We start from the raw sequence: 14,131 nt of genomic DNA, 5'->3' as shown, positions 1-14,131 counted from the left end.
CTTCGTGTACAGCAAGTTCCTTCAAAGTTCAAAATAAATTTATTATCAAGAGTACAACCCTGAGATTCATTTTCTTCAGGGCATTTAAGTAGAACAACGAAATACAATAGAATCAATGAAAAGTTACAAAGAGGGCCAAACCATGCAAATACAGAAAACTAATAATTAATAACGAACTAACAATCAAATAACACGAGTGGTAAGGTCCTTGAAAGTGAGTCTGTCGGTTGTGTTCCGTGCTCGGCTCAGTGTTGAGGTGAGTGATGTTGTCCACGCTGAAGCAGGAATCGGATGGTTGAAGCGTAGTAACCGTTTCCAGACCTGGTGATGTGGGGACTGAGTCTCCTGTACCTGGGCAGACACTGGAGGTAAAGGCCCTTGAAATAGAGCTGAACTATTTGTTATGCTCATTTGAAACGGGCTAGCTTGATGTTCCAGCCCCCACTGATATCTCCCAAAACTTGGAATGGCTGCTGGTAAGCTCAGGCCCACCTGAGATCAATGGCAGGCTTCCTACCCACAATCCCCAGGGCTTCAGAAACTACTGTATTAAACCTGTTTTCTATAGCTACATCATAACCTAACCACTCTGCTATGCCTCTACTTATAAAGTCCAGAATCCCATTCATTGCCTTAACCAGTTTCACATCCTATCCTGCTGTCAGGGTCCGGTCCGGTCCGGTCCGGAGTCCGCGTTCCGTGTCTCGATCCGGACTCGGGTTTTTTTATTGCAGGCTCAATAGGCCAAATGGCCAAATTCTGCTCCTCTATCTTGTGGTCTTACAATTTAATGTACATCATTTCTGGTTTAAAAATGCATTCTCGTTCCAGAAAAGCCAATAATCTAGCACTCTTGTAATTCTGAAGGAGCTGACTTTCTGGACAGTTGGAAAGAAAGCTCTGTAAGTTGAAATGGAGCTGGAAACAGAGTGGGGTGAAATGGATTCGGGCAGGATTGTTGTAAATTAAACTGTGTTTGGGAGCAGGGGCTTGACGAGCTGAAGCTGCCTGGCCCGTTCGAGACGGCTGGGTGAACTGCGACGACTTTTCCTCATGTAGTAAGCGGAGCAGATGCAGGAAATACTCAGCAATCCCGGCCGCATCCGCGGGAAGAGAAACAGAGTTAACGCTTCAAATCAAAGTCACTGTGTCAGAACTGGGAAAGAGGTGAGAGGTTCTGCAGATGCTGTAATCTTGAGCCACACACACAAAGTGATGGAGGAACTCAGCAGGTCAGGCAGCATCTATGGAGGGGAATGACGAGGGGTCTCGGCCTGAAATTTAGACTGTTTATTCCCCTGCGCAGATGCTCCTTGGCCTGCTGATTTCCTCCACCACTTAGCGTGTGTTACAGGAGAGGAAAGATGTTTGCTATGTCACAGGAACAGGATGACTCATAAGATAGCACAGCCTGACCGTGGGCATGATCTGTAAAGAAGGTTATAACAATTACAGCATGGAAACAGGCCATCTCGACCCTTCTAGTCCATGCCGAACGCTTACTCTCACCTAGTCCCACCAACCTGCACTCAGCCCATAACCCTCCATTCCTTTCCTGTCCATATACCAATCCAATTTCTTTTTAAGTGACAATACTGAACCTGCCTCTACCACTTCTACTGGAAGCTCGTTCCACACAGCTACCACTCTCTGAGTAAAGAAGTTCCCCCTTGTGTTACCCCTAAACTTTTGCCCCCTAACTCTCAACTCATGTCCTCTTGTTTGAATCTCCCCTACTCTCAATGGAAAAAGCCTATCCACGTCAACTCTATCTATCCCCCTCATTATTTTAAATACCTCTATCAAGTCCCCCCTCAACCTTCTATGCTCCAAATAATAAAGACCTAACTTGTTCAGCCTTTCCCTGTAACTTAGGTGCTGAAACCCAGGTAACATTCCAGTGAATCGTTATGTAGTCAGTGAACGAATGGGACTGTCTCCCTCATCACTCACTCTGCCATCAGATCTCGGAACCCACAGACACAACCAGTGCTCCTCTTTCACACTGTCAATTTCTGTTGTAACATCGTTTTTCTTGTTTCACACAAAACAACAAACTCATTGATGCCTGTCACTGATAATAAACCTGATTCAGCTGTCTTGTTGTTTGATAAATTATCCCAACTATTGCCCGCTTTCCCAGTTTCCCTTCTTCCATACCGAAACAGAAAACCAAACAAAAACAGCGCAGATGCTGGAAATCCACAATAAAACCAGTAACTGCTGGAACATTGGGGCAAATGCTGCCTTGACGGCCGGAACAGTCACTCTCCCTCCCTCTGCGTTCAGAACAGTCACTCTCCCTCCCTCTGCGTTCAGCTGGTCCAGAACAGTCACTCTCCCTCCCCTCTCATCCAGAACAGTCACTCTCCCTCCCTCTGCGTTCAGCTGGTCCAGAACAGTCACTCTCCCTCCCCTCTCATCCAGAACAGTCACTCTCCCTCCCTCTGCGTTCAGCTGGTCCAGAACAGTCACTCTCCCTCCCCTCTCATCCAGAACAGTCACTCTCCCTCCCTCTGCGTTCAGAACAGTCACTCTCCCTCCCCTCTCATCCAGAACAGTCACTCTCCCTCCCCTCTCATCCAGAACAGTCACTCTCCCTCCCTCTGCATTCAGAACAGTCACTCTCCCTCCCTCTGCGTTCAGCTGGTCCAGAACAGTCACTCTCCCTCCCCTCTCATCCAGAACAGTCACTCTCCCTCCCTCTGCATTCAGAACAGTCACTCTCCCTCCCCTCTCATCCAGAACAGTCACTCTCCCTCCCCTCTCATCCAGAACAGTCACTCTCCCTCCCCTCTCATCCAGAACAGTCACTCTCCCTCCCCTCTCATCCAGAACAGTCACTCTCCCTCCCTCTGCGTTCAGCTGGTCCAGAACAGTCACTCTCCCTCCCCTCTCATTCAGAACAGTCACTCTCCCTCCCTCTGCGTTCAGAACAGTCACTCTCCCTCCCCTCTCATCCAGAACAGTCACTCTCCCTCCCTCTGCATTCAGAACAGTCACTCTCCCTCCCTCTGCATTCAGCTCATCCAGAACAGTCACTCTCCCTCCCTCTGCGTTCAGAACAGTCACTCTCCCTCCCCTCTCATCCAGAACAGTCACTCTCCCTCCCCTCTCATCCAGAACAGTCACTCTCCCTCCCTCTGCATTCAGAACAGTCACTCTCCCTCCCTCTGCGTTCAGAACAGTCACTCTCCCTCCCTCTGCATCCAGAACAGTCACTCTCCCTCCCTCTGCATTCAGAACAGTCACTCTCCCTCCCCTCTCATCCAGAACAGTCACTCTCCCTCCCCTCTCATCCAGAACAGTCACTCTCCCTCCCCTCTCATCCAGAACAGTCACTCTCCCTCCCCTCTCATCCAGAACAGTCACTCTCCCTCCCTCTGCATTCAGAACAGTCACTCTCCCTCCCCTCTCATCCAGAACAGTCACTCTCCCTCCCTCTGCATTCAGAACAGTCACTCTCCCTCCCTCTGCGTTCAGAACAGTCACTCTCCCTCCCCTCTCATCCAGAACAGTCACTCTCCCTCCCTCTGCATTCAGAACAGTCACTCTCCCTCCCTCTGCGTTCAGAACAGTCACTCTCCCTCCCTCTGCGTTCAGAACAGTCACTCTCCCTCCCCTCTCATCCAGAACAGTCACTCTCCCTCCCCTCTCATCCAGAACAGTCACTCTCCCTCCCTCTGCGTTCAGAACAGTCACTCTCCCTCCCCTCTCATCCAGAACAGTCACTCTCCCTCCCCTCTCATCCAGAACAGTCACTCTCCCTCCCTCTGCATTCAGAACAGTCACTCTCCCTCCCTCTGCGTTCAGAACAGTCACTCTCCCTCCCCTCTCATCCAGAACAGTCACTCTCCCTCCCTCTGCATTCAGAACAGTCACTCTCCATCCCTCTGCGTTCAGAACAGTCACTCTCCCTCCCTCTGCGTTCAGCTCGTCCAGAACAGTCACTCTCCCTCCCCTCTCATCCAGAACAGTCACTCTCCCTCCCTCTGCATTCAGAACAGTCACTCTCCCTCCCTCTGCGTTCAGAACACACTCTCCCTCCCTCTGCGTTCAGAACAGTCACTCTCCCTCCCTCTGCGTTCAGAACAGTCACTCTCCCTCCCCTCTCATCCAGAACAGTCACTCTCCCTCCCTCTGCGTTCAGCTGGTCCAGAACAGTCACTCTCCCTCCCCTCTCATCCAGAACAGTCACTCTCCCTCCCCTCTCATCCAGAACAGTCACTCTCCCTCCCTCTGCATTCAGAACAGTCACTCTCCCTCCCTCTGCATTCAGCTCATCCAGAACAGTCACTCTCCCTCCCTCTGCGTTCAGAACAGTCACTCTCCCTCCCCTCTCATCCAGAACAGTCACTCTCCCTCCCCTCTCATCCAGAACAGTCACTCTCCCTCCCTCTGCATTCAGAACAGTCACTCTCCCTCCCTCTGCGTTCAGAACAGTCACTCTCCCTCCCCTCTCATCCAGAACAGTCACTCTCCCTCCCTCTGCGTTCAGAACAGTCACTCTCCCTCCCTCCCTCCCTCTGCATTCAGCTCGTGAAGTTAGTGAATGTTGCTGCATTTTCTCACGGCTGTAGGTTCAAAGGTCCAATTTAATGTCAGAGAAACGTATGCAATATACATCCTGAAATGCTTTTTCTTCCCAAACGTCAATGAAAACAGAGAAGTGCCCCAAAGACTGACAGTTAAACATGAAAACTCCAAAGTCCACCCCCCCCCGTGCATAAGCAGCAGTGAACAACAATTCCCCCACCCCCTCCACCGGGGAAAAAAAAGTCCGAGAAAGGCATCAAGTAAAAGCAGAAACAGTTTACGTGATCAAGGTTCTTGCCCGGAGCTCTCTGTGCTTCATGAAGCACTGTGCCCATGTAGGAGGAGCATGCATTGCCTGGAAAAGAGATGTTACATTGACTATCAGATTGGAAGCATGTTGGCCCTGGAATTCTTTAAGGGTTGAAGGGCGGCTTCCTGTGTTCTGGGAATTATTGGTTGTTATCCCTGTATTGAAACCTGGCGAAGATCAATCAGATCCTTCCAGTTACAGACCTATTTCACTAACTTCACAAAATCATGGGATGAATGGTTTTCTTATGTTGTGGAAAATTATCTGTATACCAGTCCGGAGAATGACACTGGCCTTGGTGTTCAGTTTGGAATCTGATATTTGTGAGGCCCAAGTTAATAAAGAATCAGTGGTAAGGAAGAGAAAATCTGCAGACGCTGGAAATCAGGGCCCCAAACAGAGGCAACACTTCACCCGTGAGTTTGCTGGGGTCATTTACTGTCTCCCGGGGTGGCCTCCTGCATATCAGTGAGATACAACGTAGATTGGGAGACGGCTCCACCGAACACCTAGGACAAGCAGGACCTCCCAGTGGCCACCCATTTTAATTCCACTTCCCATTCCCATTTCGACATGTCTATCCATGGCCTCCTCTACGGTCATAATGAGGCCACACTCAGACTGGAGGAAGAACACCTTGTATTGTGGTGTCCAACCTGGTGGCATGAACAAAGATCTCTCAAACTTGCAGTAATAACCCCCCCTCCTCACCATTCCCCATCCCCTCTTCCCTCTCCCACTTTATCTCCTTGCCCACCCATTGCCTCCCTCTGGTGCTCCTCCCACCTTTTCTTTCTTCCATGGCCTCTGCCCTCTCTTATCAGACCCCCCTTTCTCCAGCCATGTAGCTCTTTCACCAATCAACTTCCCAGCTCATTCCTCCCCCTCCCAGCTTCACCTATCACCTCGTGTTTCTCTCGCCCCCTCTCCCCAGAAGTCTACCCCTCAGCTTTTTTCCTCCAGTCCTGCCAAAGGGTCTTGGCCCGAAACGTCGACTGTACTCTTTTCCATAGATGCTGCCTGGCCTGCAAAGGATCAGTGGCGGCAGTTTTCTTTGGCATAGAAACAGCTTTGAAATGTTATGGACACAGAGTTCCTACTTAATCTGGAACATGTTCAATTAGATTAAAGATTTTTTAACCTGACAGTAAGAGACAAGTTATGGTGGGAACGTTTTCTAAGGAGTATGAGAGAGAGAGTGGGACTCCATAGGGAGTGTGTGTAGCCCACTCCTTTTTTAATATTGACTAATATTTTATTAAATTTTGGCACAGACATTTCCAAACCGTTCCATGCTCATGAGGTGCTGTGTGAAATGATATCCTCAGAAGTAGAGGTTTTTGGTGAGGATTTAATTTTCTGCATACAAGTGCGTGTTTGACTTTCTGAAAAACATCACTGGTATTATTTGAATTGGGGGTTGTAATTAAAGCGGGCACATTCCCTGTCTCTTTGCTCCACACTCCATCTCAGTAGACAGCGGTGATTTTGGTCTGCCGGCCACCATGAAGCTTCACTAAGGAGAAGGAGCGCCCGACGAACACGGGAACGTGCACGAGTGAAACAAAGGAGTTTCCAGAAGGTGGGCAGGCGTTTAATTAATATTAGGGAATAACATTGGGGAGCTTCGCAACACCGGGGCAGACCCGCTCCCGTCCCCTCTCCCTCAGGCCGCACCCAGGCCTCGGGATTTTCCGTTGCCGTTGGCGACCAGAGAGGAGCGGGTTTCTGGAGCGCGGAGGATTGTGGGTAAGAGGACGGCCATTCCTCCTGTCACTTGCCTGCGGCCCTTGGCCCTTGGCCCTTTGGATGCCTCTGGGGATGACACAGCAGCAGCCAGGTGTGGGAGGGTAAAGTCAGGCAGGGCAGTAAAGGTAGGAGATTTAACAGCTAAGGGGACAGACGGGTGATTCTGTGACTACAAAAGAGTTGCCAGGAGAGTGTGCTGGGTGCCGGGAGAACATTCTCAAGGGAGGGGGGAGCAGCCGGAGGTGGGGGTGCACACATTGACACCAGTGGCACGGGTAGAAAGTGGGACTGTGCAGTGAAGATGGGGAGTTTAGAAAGAGGCTGGTAGTGGAGGTAGTGATCTCTGGATTACTCCTGGTGCCACCTGCCAGTCAGGGCAGGAATAAGATGACAGTCCAGATGAATGAGTGGCTGAGGAACTCATTCAGATCACTGGAACCCTTTAGTGGCTGGCGTGACCCGTGTGTCGGGCTGCACCTTAATTAGAATTCTGGCCGGGAGGTTCACTAGTGCTACTCTGGAGGGTTGGGGGGATGGGAACCAGTGCTCCAGGTCAGAAAGATGAGGAATTGAGAGACACGAGAATGTTAGGACTAGTAGGAATGGGCAGGAGCAAGGCAACAGACACAATGGGACAGGTGAGGATTTCAATGCTGGAGCATCATGGGTAAGTGTGATGAACTTGGAGCTTGGATCAGTACATGGAGCCATAACGGAGACAGGGTTGTGTGGGGACAGGAATGGATGCTTCATGTTCCAGGGTATCGGTGTTTTATTGAAGATAGAGAAGGAGTAAAGAGTTGGGGGGGGGGGGGGAGAGGTGAGGCGGAATTGCACTATCAATCAGGGACTACTGCAGTTGCGCTTAGAGGAGACGTAATAAGGCTCGTCGCTCAAACGGAAAGGTGCGATCACACTACAAACCCCCAATAGCCAGCAGGACTTTGAGGAACAGATAAGCAGGAAGAGAGGGAAAAATGTAAAAAAAACAATAACGTGGGTGACTTCAGCTTCGTTAATATCGTCTGGGACCTCCTTGGTGCAAGAGATTTAGGCATGGCAGATTTTGTTAATTTCATCTAGGAGAAATGTCTTAAGTCATTACGTAGGTAGTCCAGTGACAGGAGGACCATACTGGATCTGTGTTCATCCCATTGGAACACATCGTTCCAATACAGGACCATGGGGGTGGTGGAGTGGATCACAGTGGATCATTCCAATACAGGACCATGGGGGTGGTGGAATGGATCACAGTGGATCGTTCCAAAACAGGAATGAACCCGACCACCTGACTCACCTCTCAGTGATCGCAGCTCCTTCAGTTTTAAGATGGCTATAGGTGAGGTTAAATGTTGACCTTGCGGGAGAGTATTAAATTGAAACAGGGCAAGTTACGAGAGTATTGAAGAACTAAGGAGAGTAAATTGGGAACAGCCGTTTGTGGACGTCCACATCTGGCACGTGGAGGACCGGGTTGCACAGAGTTCAGGGCGGGTATGTTCCAGTAGGGAGGGACAGGGATGGCAAAGAGAATCCTGAATGTTGAGACAGGTGGTGAACTTACATACGCAGGAAACCACGATCAAACAGGCACCTTCAGAATTATAAACAAACTCATCCGTCTCCACTATGGGCACTGCCTCCCCACCATCAAAGACTCCTACCGCCCAGGACAGGCCCTCGCCTCACTAGTGCCCTCAGAGCCTGATGACGCACATCCAACGTTTTAGGAACAGCTTCTTCCCCTCAGCCATCAGACTTCTGAACGGACAATGAACACTACCTGACTTTTGATCCTTTTTCACAATTTATTTGCTTCCTGTTTTTCTTATTGTAACTTCTAGTAAGGTTTATGCCTCGCACTGTACTGCCGCCACACACTTCACGACGTCAGTGATTCTGATTTTGAATCACATTCTAACCGTACACATTGTGTAAACGTATTAAAGCAGAGCTACCTGTATTTCATAGGTAGGGCGGCGACACTTCCTGAAGAGTTGAGGCTGTAATCATATTGACCCTGGTCATGTTTACCGGTGATGCTGGCCCGGGTGGGGATCTAGTGATCTTTCCCTCTGTCTCTGTCCCAGCCTCCCCTCCAGCTCCAACCATAAACACAATGAGGGACTGAACCTGCGTCCTGGTGACGTCACACAACGTCACAGGGCATCAGCCCCTCCCACCCGAGTCCTTCCATAGTAACGTCAGCAGGGTCCGAATAACAGTGGACAATATCGTCAGATATAAACACTCAGGACTGGAGGACCCAAGTTGTAGAGACGGGTTGGGCGGGTTAGGACTTTGTTCCCTACAGCGTAGCAGAATGAAGGGAGATTTAGTAGCAGTATACAAAATCTAATTGAGGGGTGAATGTAAACAGGCTTTTCCCACTCAGGTCGGATGAGACTAGTAGAGGTCAAGGGTTAAGGGTGAAAGGTGAAATGTTTAAAGGGAACATGAGGAGGCGTTTCTACACACAGAGGGTGGTGAGAGTGTGGAATGAGCCGCCAGTGGCCGTGATGGATGCAGGTTCGATTTCAAAATTGAAGGGAAGTTTGGATAAGGATATGGGCGGGAGGGCCAAGATTGATGGAACTACGGAGAATAGTATGGACTAGATGAAGTGAAGGGCCTGTTTCTGTGCTGGAGCAGTCCGACTCCATGACAAGTTTGTGGAGATGTACATTACAGAAACAGGCCTTGTGGCTCACTGTGTCCCCGATGACCATCTGTGTTCATCCCATTGGAACGCTTCATTCCAATACAGGACCATGGGGGTGGTGGAGTGGATCACAGTGGATCATTCCAATACAGGACCATGGGGGTGGTGGAGTGGATCACAGTGGATCGTTCCAAAACAGGACCATGGGGGTGGTGGAGTGGATCACAGTGGATCATTCCAATACAGGACCATGGGGGTGGTGGAGTGGATCACAGTGGATCATTCCAATACAGGACCATGGGGGTGGTGGAGTGGATCACAGTGGATCGTTCCAATACAGCACCATGGGGGTGGAGTGGATCACAGTGGATCGTTCCAATACAGGACCATGGGGGTGGTGGAGTGGATCACAGTGGATCATTCCAATACAGGACCATGGGGGTGGAGTGGATCACAATGGATCGTTCCAATACAGGACCATGGGGGTGGTGGAGTGGATCACAGTGGATCATTCCAATACAGGACCATGGGGGTGGTGGAGTGGATCACAGTGGATCATTCCAATACAGGACCACGGGGGTGGTGGAGTGGATCACAGTGGATCGTTCCAAAACAGGACCATGGGGGTAGTGGAGTGGATCACAGTGGATCATTCCAATACAGGACCATGGGGGTGGTGGAGTGGATCACAGTGGATCATTCCAATACAGGACCATGGGGGTGGTGGAGTGGATCACAGTGGATCGTTCCAATACAGCACCATGGGGGGTGGAGTGGATCACAGTGGATCGTTCCAATACAGGACCATGGGGGTGGTGGAGTGGATCACAGTGGATCATTCCAATACAGGACCATGGGGGTGGAGTGGATCACAATGGATCGTTCCAATACAGTACCATGGGGGTGGTGGAGTGGATCACAGTGGATCATTCCAATACAGGACCATGGGGGTGGTGGAGTGGATCACAGTGGATCATTCCAATACAGGACCATGGGGGTGGTGGAGTGGATCACAGTGGATCATTCCAATACAGGACCATGGGGGTGGTGGAGTGGATCACAGTGGATCGTTCCAATACAGCACCATGGGGGTGGAGTGGATCACAGTGGATCGTTCCAATACAGGACCATGGGGTGGAGTGGATCACAGTGGATCGTTCCAATACAGCACCATGGGGTGGAGTGGATCACAGTGGATCGTTCCAATGCAGCACCATGGGGGTGGAGTGCATCACAGTGGATCATTCCAATACAGGACCATGGGGGTGGAGTGGATCACAGTGGATCATTCCAATACAGGACCATGGGGGTGGAGTGGATCACAGTGGATCATTCCAATACAGCACCATGGGGTGGAGTGGATCACAGTGGATCGTTCCAATACAGGACCATGGGGTGGAGTGGATCACAGTGGATCGTTCCAATACAGCACCATGGGGTGGAGTGGATCACAGTGGATCGTTCCAATGCAGCACCATGGGGGGTGGAGTGCATCACAGTGGATCGTTCCAATACAGGACCATGGGGGTGGAGTGGATCACAGTGGATCGTTCCAATACAGGACCATGGGGGTGGAGTGGATCACAGTGGATCATTCCAATACAGGACCATGGGGGTGGAGTGGATCACAGTGCATCGTACCAATACAGGACCGTGGGGTGGTGGAGTGGATCATTCCAATACAGGACTATGGGGGTGGAGTGGATCACAGTGGATCGTTCCAATACAGGGCCATGGGGGTGGAGTGGATCACAGTGGATCATTCCAATACAGGACCATGGGGGTGGAGTGGATCACAGTGGATCATTCCATTACAGGACCATGGGGGTGGAGTGGATCACAGTGCATCGTACCAATACAGGACCGTGGGGTGGTGGAGTGGATCATTCCAATACTGGACCATGGGGGTGGAGTGGATCACAGTGGATCGTTCCAATACAGGACCATGGGGGTGGAGTGGATCACAGTGGATCATTCCATTACAGGACCATGGGGGTGGAGTGGATCGTTCCAATACAGTACCATGGGGGTGGTGGAGTGGATCACAGTGGATCATTCCAATACAGGACCATGGGGGTGGTGGAGTGGATCACAGTGGATCATTCCAATACTGGACCGTGGGGTGGAGTGGATCACAGTGGATCGTTCCAATACAGGACCGTGGGGTGGTGGAGTGGATCACAGTGGATCGTTCCAATACAGGACCATGGGGGTGGTGGAGTGGATCATTCCAATACAGGACCGTGGAGTGCTGGAGTGGATCACAGTGGATCGTTCCAATACAGGACCATGGGGGTGGTGGAGTGGATCACAGTGGATCATTCCAATACAGGACCATGCGGGTGGTGGAGTGGATCACAGTGGATCGTTCCAATACAGGACCATGGGGGTGGTGGAGTGGATCACAGTGGATCATTCCAATACAGGACCATGGGGGTGGAGTGGATCACAGTGGATCGTTCCAATACTGTAACATTGTCTGATCTGATTGTTGATCTTCAGGCATACCACCAGCCTTGTTGAGTGCCAGTGCACCAGGATATTGCTGCTCGGAGCATTGGAGTTGTGAGTTCAATTCAACAGCATCCAGAAAGAGTCTGTGCTCCATGAAGACGTGTGTTTCCTCCGGTGCTCCGGCTTCCTCACACATTCCAAAGTCATAGCGGTTAGTAGGTTAACTGGTTAAATTGTCCTGTGGGTTAATTGGGTGAGGTGCGGGGCAGTGCAGCTTGTTGGCCCAGAATAAACCATCTACCAGCTCTGGAAATGGAGATCTGTGACGCTTGGAGAATGTCAGAAGAAATTAGTTCAATACCTTCCTGCTCTCGATCTCCTCACTGGCTTTCAGTTCCCTGGCCCTGACCATGGATGTCCAGTCCTTGTACACTTCTGTCACCCACCAAGACCTGAAAGGCCTCTGCTTCTCTCTCAGTAAAAGAACCAAACAGTTCCCCTTCACCTCCACCTGGCAGAACCGGTCCTCACCCCCAAACAGTTCCCCTTCACCTCCGCCTGGCAGAACCGGTCCTCACCCCCAAACAGTTCCCCTTCACCTCCACCCTCCTCCGCCTGGCAGAACCAGTCCTCACCCCCAAACAGTTCCCCTTCACCTCCACCCTCCTCCGCCTGGCAGAACCGGTCCTCACCCCCAAACAGTTCCCCTTCACCTCCGCCTGGCAGAACCGGTCCTCACCCCCAAACAGTTCCCCTTCACCTCCACCCTCCTCCGCCTGGCAGAACCAGTCCTCACCCCCAAACAGTTCCCCTTCACCTCCACCCTCCTCCGCCTGGCAGAACCGGTCCTCACCCCCAAACAGTTCCCCTTCACCTCCACCCTCCTCCACCTGGCAGAACCGGTCCTCACCCCCAAACAGTTCCCCTTCACCTCCACCCTCCTCTGCCTGGTCCTCACCCCCAAACGTTTTCCTTCAGCTCCTCCCACTTTCTCCAAACCCGAGGGGTAGCCCTAAGCACTGGCATAGGCCCAGCTATGCCTGCCTTTTCGTTGGTTATGTTCAAGGCCATCCCCAGTGACCCTCCCCAACCCTTCCTCTGCTACACCGATGACTGCATTCCTGCTGCTTCACGCACCCAAGCTGAGCTCGTCAATTTCATCAACTTTGCCGCTGACTTCAACCCTGCCCTCGAGTTCATTTGGTCCATTTCTGCCACCTCCTTCTCCTTTCATTATCTGTCTGTCTCCATCTCTGGAGACAAACTGTCAACCAACGTATTGTATAAACCTACCAATTCCCACAGTTACCATGACCACACATCTCTTTCCACCACCTCCTGTAAAGATGCTATTCCCTTTTCTCAGTTACCTTCGTCTCTGCCACGTCTTTTCCAGGATGAGGCTTTCCTTTTCAGGACAGCCAAGATGTTCTCCTCCAAAGGACGGGATTTCCCTTCCTCCACCATTGGTGCAGCCCTCACCCGCATCTCCTCCATTTCTCGAACGTCTGTGCTTGCCCCGTCTTCCTGCTGCCTTATCAGTGTTAGAATTCCTCGTGAGCCCCCACATCCAACACTTCATTCTCCACAACTTCTGCCATCTCCAAAGGGGTGCTATCACAAACATATCTTTACCCCCCCCCCCAAACCCAACCCTCTGCTTTCCACAGGGATCTCTCCCTCTGTGATTCCCTTGTCCATTTGTCCCTCCCCACTAATCACCCTCCTGGCATCTAGCGCACAGTGGCCAGAGTGCTACACCTGCTCATTCACCTCCCCTCTCGCCCCCATTCAGGGCCAGATATTCCAACTCTTCACCTGTCAATCTGTTGGGGTTGTCTATTGAGCCTGGTGCTCCCGATGTGGCCTCCACGGGAGAGGCCCGTAGTAAACTGGGGAACCGCTTTGTCGAGCACCTGCCTTCTATGCGCCACAAGCAGAGCTTCCTGGTGGAGCATTATAATTCGGATTTCCATTCCCATTCCGACACGCTGGCCCACGGACCCTTGTATTCCGTCTGGGTCACCTCCAATGGATGGCATGAATATCGATTTCTCCTTCCAGTAAAAAACTCCCTTCATCGCCCCTCCTCTTGTATTCCCTACTCAGGCCTCTTACCTCTTCTCACCTCCCCCAGGAACCCTCCTCCTTTCAGATTCCTTCTGTTCCACCCCCTGGCTTCACCTCTCACCTTCCAGCTATCCTCCCTCCCCTCCCCTCCCCTTTTTTATTCTGGTGTCTTCCATCTTCCCTCGAGTCCCGATGAAGGGTCTCAACCCAATATGTCGATTGTTTATTCATTTCCATAGATGCGGCCTGACCTGCTGAGTTCCTCCAGCATTTTATGTGTGCTGCTTTGAAATAAAAAGCCTTTTCTATTGATGAGGTATCCAGAAATTCTTGCATCAGCATTTAATAAT

General features: G+C 51.1%; 2 long non-coding RNA genes across 2 annotated transcripts; one reads left to right on the top strand and one right to left on the bottom strand.

Annotated features, from left to right (window-relative positions):
• Positions 1-84: 84 nt before the first annotated feature.
• On the bottom strand, positions 85-8,691 carry LOC132381676 (uncharacterized). Its single transcript, XR_009508113.1, has 3 exons — positions 8,554-8,691; positions 4,818-4,891; positions 85-351 (listed from the first exon to the last, which is right to left on the bottom strand). It is a non-coding gene; the product is annotated as an uncharacterized LOC132381676 (long non-coding RNA).
• LOC132381675 (uncharacterized) lies at positions 6,136-12,229 on the top strand. Its single transcript, XR_009508112.1, has 3 exons — positions 6,136-6,189; positions 6,320-6,428; positions 11,760-12,229. It is a non-coding gene; the product is annotated as an uncharacterized LOC132381675 (long non-coding RNA).
• Positions 12,230-14,131: the final 1,902 nt, after the last annotated feature.

This window comes from Hypanus sabinus, chromosome 26, assembly GCF_030144855.1.
Source record: "Hypanus sabinus isolate sHypSab1 chromosome 26, sHypSab1.hap1, whole genome shotgun sequence".
Lineage (NCBI taxonomy): Eukaryota > Metazoa > Chordata > Chondrichthyes > Myliobatiformes > Dasyatidae > Hypanus > Hypanus sabinus.
The sequence above is the reverse complement of the archived record's forward strand: the minus strand, read 5'-3'. Positions and strand labels throughout refer to the sequence as shown.